Raw genomic sequence first — 12670 nt, 5'->3', positions numbered from 1 at the left:
AATGAGACTAGATCAGACTAAGATGTTTTTCACAGCAAAGGAACCCATCAAAACAAAAAGACATCCTACTGAATGGGAGAAGATATTTGTCAATGATACATCTGATAAGGGGTTGATATCCAAATTTATTTTAAAAAAACACCTCATACAACTCAACACACAGACATCCTACTGAATGGGAGAAGATATTTGTCAATGATACATCTGATAAGGGGTTGATATCCAAATTTATTTTAAAAAAAACACCTCATACAACTTAACACACACAAAAAAAAAAATCCAATTTTTAAAATGGGCCGAAGACCTAAATAAATATTTCTCCAAAGAGGACATACAGACTGCCAATAAATATATGAAAAGATGCTCAACATTACTAATCATCCGACAAATGCAAATAAAAATCATAATGAGATACCGCCTCACTCTTTTCAGAGTATACATCATCAATAAATCAACAAACAAGTGCTGGCGAGGATGTGGGAAAAGGGAATCCTTGTGCACTGTTGGTGTGATTGCAAATTGGTGCAGCCGCAATGGAAAACAGTGTGGAGGTTCTTCAAAAAATTAAAAATAGAATTATCTTATGACCCAGCCATTCCACTCCTGGGTATCTATCCAAATAAATCCAAAACACTAATTTAAAATATGTATGCACCCCAATGTTTACTGCAGTTCTATTCATAAGAGCCAAGATATGGAAACAACCAAAATGCCCATCAATAAATGATTGGATAAAGAAATTGCTGTACATTTATACAATAGAATATTACTCTGCCATAAAAACAATGAAATTTTACCATTCACAACAACATGGATGGACCTAGTGGATGTTACACTAAGTGAAATAAGTCAGATTGAGAAAGACAAATACATTCTGATCTTACTCATATGTGGAATCTAAAGAACATAATAAATGAATAAACAAAATAGAAATAGACTCATAGATACAGATGAACAAACTGATGGTTGCTAGATGGGCGGGGGGTTGGGGGGTGGTTGAGAAAAGTGAATGGATTAGGAAGCACAAATTAGTAGTCACAAAATAGTTACAGGAAACTGAAATACAGTATGGGGAATATAGTCAATATTGTTGTAAAAATTATGTATGGTGTCAGATGGGTATTATTAGGCTTATCAGGGAGATCACGGCTTAAATTATATAAAGGCCTACCCATTGTGCTATATACCTGAAACTAATATAAAATAATATTGAATGTCAACTATAAATATATATAGATAGTTGACATTTATGTCATGGGATGAAGAGTACAACATAAAAAATATAGTCAATGGTATTGTACTAGCTATGTACAGTGTCAGATGGGTAGTAGACTTCTTGGGCTTATCACTTTCTGAAGGGTGTAACTGTCTAATCATTATGTTGTTTTGTACACCTGAAACTAATAAAAAATAAAAATAAATATAAAGTAGTGATAAAGACCTTTCCAGATATACAGAAGATGAGGAAATTTTCACCCCAAGGCCTGCATTAAAGGAACTAACTACTGAAGAAGGCTCATCTACGTGAAACAAAAAGACAAAAAGGCATAAAACTATGAATAAGATTACTAACAGACAGTCAGAAGCAGTCAGTGTGCCCCTACACAGAATAGGGCACTATACACTTAAATATAAAATAAACAGTAAAGGAGGTAAAAAACATCAAAAAAAGAGAAAAAGAAAAAAAGAAGGAAATTTGCTACTGCAACTCAGAAATAAACTCATAGCATAAATAGAGATAATTTGTGACAACAAAAATATAAAGAGAGAGAGGGTAAAGGTCTGAATTTACAAAGGGGAATGGAGATAAGATGCCTGCTGAAGAAAAAGGACTAGTGCATATATGAAACTTTCTTTTACATAAATTTAGTGTAAACACTCAAACAAAAAATCTAGAACTGAGACACATAATAAAAAACAGATGAAACAAAGAAAAAATCATAGAATACCACCAAACTAAAATAACAGACAGAAACACAGAAGCAAAGAAACAATGGAGACACTGAGCTACCAGAAAACAAAAGATAAAATAGCTATAGGAAATCCTCATACATTAATAATTACCCTAAATGTAATTGGACTGAACTCAGCAATAAAAAGACACAGAGTAGCAGATTGAGTCAAAAAACAAAACCCAACCATATTCTGCCTTCAAGAGACACATATCAGCTGCAAGGACAAATATAGACTCAAAATGAAAGTGGGGAAAACGATACTTCAAGCAAATGGTATTCAGAGAAAAGTGGGTGTAGCCATACTAATATCTGACGAAATAGACTTTAAGATAAAGAAGGTAAAAAGAGACAAAGATGGACATTTCATAATGATAAAGGGAACAATAACACTTATCAATATAAATGTTCCCTGTCAGGAAGCCTGAAAATATATAAAGCAACCATTAACTGAACTAAAAGGAGAAACTGACAAAAACACAATAACAGTAGGGGACCTAAATACTCCATGGACAGCTATGAATAAATCATCCAAACAGAAAATCAATATGAAAATATCAGCCTTAAATAACACATGGACATAACCAAATGGACATAATTATAAAATTATATTTACCGACCATTCCATCCTAGAACATCAGACTATATATACATTCTTTTCTAGTGCACATGAAACATTCTCAAGGGTAGGACCATATGTTGGGACACAAAACTAGCCTCAACAAATTTAAGAAGTTTGAAATCATGCCAAGCATATTTTCTGACCACAATTTTGCAATTGGAGATCAACTGAAATTACATATTCAGTTGAAATATGTAAATAAATATAAATGTAAATATTATATATATACACATATATACACATATGGAGAGAGAGAGTAAACAACATGCTACTGAAGAACAACTGGTCAAAGAAGAAATAAAAAGATACATCAAAAGATACATAGAAATTCTCTCTTGAGTTACCCCCACACATGCTTCTTGGGTTGTGTGAGCCTGTCACAGTCTCTGCCCATCTTGCTCTCTACTACTTGCATCTCTTCACCTTTAAGATGCCTGAGGAAGTGCACCATGGAGAGGAGTGGAGACTTTCTCCTTCCAGGCAGAAATTGCCCAACTCATGTCTCTCATCATCAATACCTTCTATTCCAACAAAGAAATTTTCCTTCGGGAATTGATCGGTAATGCTTCTGATGCCTTGGACAAGATATGCTATGAGAGCCTGACTGACCCTTCTAAGTTGGACAGTGGTAAAGAGCTGAAAATTGACATCATCCCCAACCCACAGGAACATATTCTGACTCTGGTGGACACTGGCATTGGCATTACCAAAGAAGATCTCATAAATAATCTGGGAACCATTGCCAAGTCTGGTACTAAAGAATTTATGGAAGCTCTTCAGGCTGGTGCAGTCATCTCCATGATTGGACAATTTGGTGTTGGGTTTTATTCTGCCCACCTTGTGGCAGAGAAAGTGGTGTGATCACAAAGCATGATGATGATGAGCAGTATGCCTGGCAGTCTTCTCCTGTGGGTTCCTTCACTGTATGAGCTGACTGTGGTGAGCCCATTGGCCGGGGTACCAAAGTGATGCTCCATCTTAAGGAAGACCAGATAAAGTACTTAGAGGAGAGGCAGGTCAAAGAAGTGGTGAAGAAGCATTCATAGTTCATAGGTTTTCCCATCACCCTTTATTTGGAGAAGGAACAAGAGAAAGAAATCAGTGATAATAAAGCAGAGGAAGAGAAAGGTGAGAAGGAAGAGGAAGATAAAGATTATGAGGATATTATGTTAAGTGAAATAAATCAGACAGAGAAAGACAAATACCATATGATCTCACTTATATGCGAAATCTAAAGAAAAGAATAAGTGAATGAACTAATCAGAAACAGTCTTGGACACAAAGAGGAAAAACTGAGGGTTGCTAGATGGGAGGGGGGTGGGGATAAGGGGGAAGGTGAGGGGATTAGAAAACAGTCGGTAACCACAAGATGGCCACGGGGTTTTGAAAATTAATTTGGGGAATGTAATCAATAATGTTGTAAAGATTTTGTAGGGTATCCGATGGACACGTGTCTCATTTGGGAGACCACCTCAGGGAAGATGTAGATGCCTGATCACTGCACTGTACACCTGAAGCTGAACAATAATGAATGCCAACTATAATTATATATATATATATGTGTATATATATATATATATATATATATGTATATATATATATATATATATATATATACATATATATATATATATATATATATATATATATATATACTTACAAGAAGTGGAGTACAGAATTAGGAATAGAGACAGTGGAAATGTAATGGTTCTGTGCAATGTCAGAGGGGTAGTAGATGGGGGGAATGGGAATTCACACAGTGTGAGGGATATAAATGATAAATGTCTAAGTAAAAAAAAAAAAAAAAAAAAGATTATGAGGAAAAGGCCAAAATTGAAGATGTGGGCTCAGATGAGGAGGATTATAGTGCTAAGGATAAGAAAAAGAAAACAAAGAAAATTGGGGAGAAATACATTGATCGGGAGGAACTGAAAAAGACCAAACCCATTTGGACCAGAAACCCTGATGACATCACCCTGGAGGAATATGGAGAGTTCTATAAGAGCCTTACCAATGACTGGGAAGACCACTTGGCAGTCAAGCATTTCTCTATAGAAGGTCAGCTGGAATTCAGGGACTTGTTATTCAACCCCCATCGGGTTCCTTTCGATCTCTTTAGAAAAAGAAGAACAATATCAGACCCTATGTCTGGCGTGTGTTCCTTGTGGACAGCTGTGATGAGTTGATACCAGAGTATCTCAACTTCATCCATGGTGTGGTCAACACTGAGGACCTGCTCTTGAACATCTCCCAAGAAATGTTCTAGCAGAGCAAAATCTTGAAGGTCATTTGAAAAAATATTATTAAGAAGTGCCTTGAGTTCTTCTCTGAGCTGGAGGAAGACAAGGAGAACTATAAGAAATTCTACGAGATGTTCTCTGAAAACCTAAAGCTTGGAATCCATGATGACTCTATTAATCAGGGACACCTTTCTGAGCTGCTGCATTATCACACTTCCCAGTCTGGAGACGAAATGACTTATCTTTCAGAATATGTCTCTCGTATGAAAGAGACCCAGAAGTCTATCTATTATATCACTGGTGAGAACAAGGAGTAGGTTGCCAACTCTGTTTTTGTGGAGCGAGTGTGGAACTGGAGTTTCAAGGTAGTGTATATGATGGAGCCTATCAATGAGTACCGCATGCAGCAACTCAAGGAGTTTGATGGAAAGAGCCTGGTCTCAGTTACCAAGTAGGGCCTGGAGCTCCCTGAGGATGAAGAGAAGGAAAAAATGGAAGAGAGCCAGACCAAGTTTGAGAACCTCTGCAAACTCATGAAAGAAATCTTGGATAAGAAGTTTGAAAAGGTGACAATCTCCAATAGACTTGTGTCTTCACCCTGCTGCATTGTGATGAGCACCTACAGCTGGACAGCCAACATGGAGCAGATCATGAAAGCCCTGGCACTTCAGGACAACTCTATGGGCTACATGATGGCTAAGAAGCAACTGGAGATCAACCCCGACCACCCCATTGTGGAGACCCTGTGGCAGAAGGTGGAAGCTGACAAGAATCACAAGGTTGTTAAAGACCTTGTGGTGCTGCTGTTTGAAACTGTGCTTCTCTCTTCTGGCTTCTCACTTGAAGATCCCCAGACTCACTCCAACCGTATCTACTGCATGATTGAGCTAGGCCTAGGCATTGATGAAGATGAAGTGACAGCAGAAGAAACCAGTGCTGCTGTTCCTGACGAGATTCCACCCCTCTCTTGAGGGTGATGGGATGCCTCTCATGTGAAAGAGTAGGAGTTCTACCTGCAGACCTTGTGCCCTGTGTATAGTGTCTCCATGACTCCCCCAGCAGCTTTGAGTGGCCCTGGCACACCTGGTTTCCTCTGCTGATGTCTAGTGGTTTCATCTTCTCTTGTCTTTCTGCCTAAGGCAGGATACAAGGGCCTTGAGACTTCTCCTTCCTCATTTGGCATTGGGTTTGGATGTTTTATGTTGTGGGGTTTTTGTTTGTTTGTTTATTTTGTTCTGAAATTACAGTATACAAAATAAAAAAGATACATAGAAACAAATGAGAATGAAAATACAGCATATCAAAATAATTGGGATTCTGTGAGAGCAGTAATAAGAGGAAAATCTATATCATTAGAGGCCTATCTCAAGAAATAAGAAAAATCCCAAATAAACAACCTCATATTCATCATAAAGAACTAAAAAGGGAAGAACAAAAGAAACCCAAAGTCAGCTGAAGGAAGGAAATAATAAAAAATAGAACAGAATTAAATGAAATAGAGAACAAAAACACAGTAGAAAAAATTAATGCAACAAAGAGATGGTTCTTTGACTAGATTAATAAAATTGACAAGCCCCTGGCTAGACTCACTAAGAAAAAAGAGAAAAGACACAAATAAACAAAATCAGAAATGAAAGAGAAGTTATGATGGATATCACAGGAATATAAAGGATAATACAAGAATACTGTGAAGGACTATATGCCACCAAATTTAATAACACAGAAGAAATGGACAAGTTCTTAGAAATATATAGCCATCCTTGACTGAATCTAGAAGAAATGGAAAATCAAAATAGACCGATCAATAGCAAGGAAATTGAAACAATCATCCAAACTCTCCCCAAAAGCAATAGTCCAGGACCAGACGGTTTCACAAGTGATTTCCACCAAACGTTCAAAGATAAATCAATAACCTGTCTTCCTCACACTCTTCCAAAGAATTGAAGAAAATTCAATACTTCCTAACTCATTTTGTGAGGCCAACATTACCCTGATACCATAGCCTGGTAAGAATAACACACAAAAAAGAAAACTATAGGCCAATATCTGATGTGAATACAAATGCAAAAATTCTAAACAAAATACTAGCAAATCAAATACATTAAAAATATTCTACATCAGATCAAGTGGGGTTCATTCCAGAGGCACAAGAATAGTTCAACACATTAAAGTCAATCAATGTGATACATCACATAAACAAAATGAAAGATAAAAAATACATGATCACATCAATAGATGCAGAAAAGGCATTTGACAAGATACAACATCCATTTATGATTAAAACACTTAATGAAATGGTTATAGAAGGAAAGCACCTCAACATAATAAAGACTATACATGACAAAATCTCAGTTAATGTCGTACTCAATGTTGAAAAACTGAAAGCTTTTCCTCTAAGATCAGAAAGTAAACAAGGATGGCCCCACTCACCACTGTTATTCAACATAGGATTAGAAGTCTTAGCCAGAGCAATCAGACAAGGGAAAGAAATAAAAGGAATCCAAATTGTGAATTAAGTAAAATTATCACTTTTTACAGATTCAGGATTCTTTATATAGAAAACCTAAAACATTTTACCAAAAAAACTGTTGGAAACTAAAAGCAAGTACAGTAAAGTTGTAGGATACAAAATCAACGTACAAAAATCCATTGCATTCCTATCTACTATCACTGAAATTTAAGAAAAATGAATTTTAAAAAAAATTCCTTTTGCAATTGCAACAACAAGAAGAAGTTAGGAATAAACTTAACGAGGGATATGAAGTACCTATACACTGAAAACTACAAGACATTAAAAAAAATGAAGAAAACACAAAGAAATGGAAAGATATTTCATGTTCATGGATTGAAAGAATCAACATAGTTAAAATGGCCATATTACTCGAAGCAATATACAGATTTAATTAAATCTCCATTAAAATCCCAATGCCATTTTTTAAAAGGAATAGAAAAAAAATCATCAGATTTGTATGGAATTACAAAAGATCCCAAATAGCCAAACCAATTCTGAGAAAAAAAAGAACAAAGCCAGAGGTATCGCAGTTCCTCACTTCAAGTTATATGATAAAGCGACAATAATCAAAACAGCATAATATTGGCAGAAAAAAGTAGACACACAGGCCAATGAAATAAAATTGAGTACCCAGAAATAAACCCACCTATATAAGGGCAGATACTTTTCTTCAAGGGAGCCAAAAACATTTAATGTGGAAAAGAAATTCTCCTCAATAAATGGTGCTGGGGAAATTGGAAACCCATGTGCAAAATAATGAATCTAGACTGCTATCTGTCACCATGTCCCAAAATTAACTCAAAATAGATCAAAGACCTAAATATAAGGCCTGAAACAATAAATTGCATAGAAGAAAGCATAAGTACTAAACGTATGGACCTTGGGATGATTTACGGTCCTTTAGAGAGGATTTTATAAATTTGACCTCAAAGGCAAGGGAAGTAAAAGCAAAAATAAATGAATGGGACTATACCAAATTGAAAAGCTCCTACACAGCAAAAGAAACCATCAACAACACAAAGAGGCAACCAGCTGAATGGGAGAAGATATTTGCACACAACGCTTCTGATAAGAGGCTAATATCCAAAATATATAAGGACATATACAACTCAACAAAAACAGCAGCAACAACAAAAAAAACCCCAAACAATTCAATTAAAAAATGGGCAGAGGACCTGAAAGGACACTTCTCCCAAGAATACATGCAAATGGCCAACAGATATATGAAAAGATGCTTAACTTCACTAGCTATTAGGGAAATGAAAATCAAAACCACAATGAGATACCATCTCACACCTGTTAAAATGGCTATCATCATCAAGACAAGTAATAACAAGGGTTGGAGAGGCTGTAGACAAAAAGGAACCCTCATCCACTGTTGGGAATGCAGACTGGTGCAGCCGCTATGGAAGGCAGTGTGGAGGTTCCTCAAAAAATTAAGAATAGAATTACCATATGACCCAGCAATCCCTCTCCTGGGTATCTACCCAAAAACCTGAAAACATTTATCCATAAAGATATATGCAACCCTATATTCATTGCAGCATTATTCACAGTGGCGAAGACATGGAAACAACTGAAGTGTCCTTCAATAGATGATTGGATAAAGAAGATGTGGTATATATACACATATAAAAGGAATATTACTCGCTTGTAAGAAAAGATGAAATACTGCCATTTGCAACATGAATGTATCTTGAGATTATCATGCTAAATGAAATAAATCACACAGAAAAAGTCAAGCATCATATGACTTCACTGATATGTGGGATGTAAAACTAAAAGCAACAAATAAACAAAGCAAACAATCAAAATCTCGTAGACATAGACCACAGCTTAGTGGTTACCAGAAGATAAGCAGGGACGTGGGTTGTAGAATAGGTTAAAAGTGGTCAAATATATGGCAATGAAAGTAGAATTGATTCTGGGTGGTGAACACACAATGCAATGTACAGATGATGTATTATAGAAATGCACACTTGAAACCTATATAATTTTACTAACCAATGTCACCCCAATAAATTTAATAAAAAACATAAAAAGAATTTAAAAAGAAATTAGACTAACGGTTCCTAGGGACTATGGATAGATGTGTGGTGATGACTTACAGAGAGGTATAGGGGAATTTTTTGGACTGATATACTGTTCAATGCTTTGATTGTGGTAGTGATTACACAACTGTGAATATTTGTCAAAACTGAGAACAGTACACCTAACAGGAGTGATATTTTACTCTATGTAAATTTTACCTCAATAACCAGACTTTTTAAAAAGTCATTAAGAGGTTGACTTGAATGCATTACCACGTAAAAGCAAGTGTTCCAGCATGAGACTTTCTACTTTCCCTTTGGAGAATGAAGGGCCAAAATTTCTTATGTGGCAAGTGCGAGTGTGACCCTAGACAAATGTGACTCTACAGTCTGTGTTTTAGAACTTTTGTTTTTACTTTGTTAATAATATTCAGAGCACTTGCAAATATTATCTACCCTATCCTGTCATCTATCTATCTATCTGTCTATCTATCTATCCATCCATTCCATCCACCTCTGGAATCATTATGACATAAATTGTTGAAAGTACTTTGGAAAACAGCTCCTCATTAACCAATATAGTTAATTATTCATGTACCTTATGTTCCACAATTTCACTTGTTTGTATATCTTTAAACAAAACCTTCACACAAGAAGGTCATAGCAGTACTAGTCACAAAAATTCTGAAAACAATCCTAATGCTTATCAATAGGAGTACATGAATAAACACTGGTGTGTTTACACAATGAATTATAAACAAGCTAGAGAGACTTGCTCTAATATGAATAAACCTTAGCCATAGACAATTAAATGTGAAAATAAATCCAGGAGGTTATATACAGCATCATATCATTTTTACAAAGTTAAAAAAGCTGAAATACAAAATATAATTTTAAGGAATGCATACAGATACAATAAAACAATAGAAAGAAAATCTCAGAAATAATGCACCAGCAGTGACAGCCACAGGGAGCCAGGGAGCACAGACTCCTGCTTCCTGCTCATGCTGGTTCCCACAGCAGTGGTGCCAGCAACACAGCCACTGTGGGCTCTGGGAAAGTCCATTTTTATTTGCTTCTCCAGCTTTGATTGGAAATGGCCTCATGGAGCTTCTAATGTCTAGCTTAACTATTCACTTTTCTCCTTTTGTTATTCTATTTCCTCCACCATATTTGTAGCCAATTCTCTGTATTAAAATTCTATCTTCAGAATTGCCTAAGAAATATTTTACTTTCTGGATTACATATCCATTTTCTGGACTCTATACAAAACATGTAAAAGATATGTCAGGAAAATTCTAACCAAAATAAATCTGGTGCAGAAGAAATGGATTTTAAGAAATCAATAATTATTAAGCATCAAGAGAATAACTACACAGTGATAAAATATTTGAGTCAAGATAATATAAGCAGGGTTGGTCAGTTAGCTCAGTGGGTTAGAGCACAGTGCTCTTAACAACAAAGTTGCTGGTTCCATCCCCACATGGGCCACTGTGAACGGCAGCCTCCACAACTAGATTGAAACAACTGCTTGACTTGGAGCTGATGGATCCTGGAAAAACACACTTAAATAAATAAAAGTTAAAAAAGAATAAATTAAAACATAAAGATGATATAAGCATTTTAAACATATGTACATAACGAAATACTCTCATACTATGTGAAGCCAATTTGGTAGAACAGGGAGATTTGAAAATCATCAGTATATTCAGAACCTCAAAATACAAAAATTAGCAAGAATATTGAAGATGTAAACAACTCAATTAAATGTATATCCAACCTTAGAGAATAAGATTATTCTCAAGTACATAGGAACATTACAAAATTTGATAAGGCACTAACTAGGTCATAAAGCAAGCGTCAATAAAATTTACAGCATTGAATGTATTATAGAGTTCATGTTTTGTTGGTGTAACAATTAAGCTGAAGTTAATAATAAATATCTAAATTTAAAACATGTATATTTGGAAATTTTTAAAATGCTACTAACTTATGGTTTAAATAATAAATTTTAATGGAAATTTAAAATTCAGCTGGACCTTTTATTTAATGCAGATAGATGTTTTTCTGACAAAGTATTCATTATTCATTATTTAAAAGGCATATATTTATTTATAATTGTTATTTATTAACAAATCCAGGTGTCAGATTCAGCAGTTTGCTTATAGATAGACTTAGAAAATTCACTAGCGATGACAAAGACGGAGGACCTGCGGCTGTTTTGGGGTGTTTGTTGTCACGCCCCCAGATGCACAGCAGGCCTGGCGCGGACGAACACATCCACTGGCAGGAGACGGTGCTCTTCGGTGTAGCCCCGCCCAGCCAGCTGGGGACCTGGGCGGAAAGCCCCATCAAGTTTCCCCAGGGGTATCCTCCCTGCAGCTCCTGTCCCTAGCTTAGGGAGTGCTACTGTGGCATCGATCATAGGAGGAAACACCGTCACTGAGGGACTGGAGGCTCATCTCTAGCCTCTACCCAAAGCTCCTGGGTTAAGCTCACCTTGCAAAGGCAGAGACTTGATTGTGCTCATCCTTGGGGAACTGTGCAGGAACCATAAGGAAGCCAGGCTTCGCTGCATTTGTTCATTCACTCATTCATTTACGTTCACTCTGTCAGTCATTCAACAGCATTTATTCAGTCATATCACACGCTATGCTCCAAATCTGGCAGATGGAGGGGTTATGCAGTAATACAAAACCTCATCATTTCTAATTCATCAAACTGAGAGATACGTAGTAAATGTATCAAATTCCCGTGGAAGCTGCACAAAACACCAGGGAGTTTCCTTGTGCTGTTTCTCCAAAATCGTGTGCTCACGGTGACTGGGGAAACAGAGATTCAAGCCCAGCACACAAGTTCCATGGTACTGAGTGACTACCTTCAACGAACTGGGAAAGTCTAATCACTTCCCCTCCTCCCTCTCCCTCAACCTGAACACTAAGCGGCAGGAGGTGCCAGGCCAAAATGTCTTCTGATCTTCAAAAAACTCTTTTTAGAGCAATTTGCATGCATGTGTGTGTAGGTCTGTGTTTTATAAAGCCTGTACAACAGCCAAACTATCAAAATGTTAGGAACCCACAAGTTTGTGGCTTACCTCCTACAGTTTTTCATTTCATCAACAATTGAGATGTTCCAATCACCCCGTTAATGTGAGAGACAGCCATGGTACAGTGGGGCGGCTCTGACTTGGCATCAGACCATTGGTGTTACTGAGCTTCCCAAATGCCGTATTCCTCCCACATTCTCCAAAACGCCTGTGGTCCCCCATGATCCCCAAAGGAAAGGGCCATTCCTGGATGCTGAGCAGGCCCATA

The 12670-nt window shown here is 36.6% G+C and overlaps 1 pseudogene across 1 annotated transcript; it reads left to right on the top strand.

The window, feature by feature from the left end:
* The first annotated feature begins 3004 nt into the window (after nt 1–3004).
* On the top strand, nt 3005–5785 carry LOC308508580 (heat shock protein HSP 90-beta-like; annotated as a pseudogene). Its single transcript has 2 exons — nt 3005–3747; nt 4387–5785. The product of its transcript is annotated as a heat shock protein HSP 90-beta-like (transcript).
* Nucleotides 5786–12670: the final 6885 nt, after the last annotated feature.

This window comes from Rhinolophus hipposideros (genome assembly GCF_964194185.1).
Source record: "Rhinolophus hipposideros genome assembly, chromosome: 15".
NCBI lineage: Eukaryota > Metazoa > Chordata > Mammalia > Chiroptera > Rhinolophidae > Rhinolophus > Rhinolophus hipposideros.
This window is presented reverse-complemented; position numbering and strand designations above follow the sequence as displayed.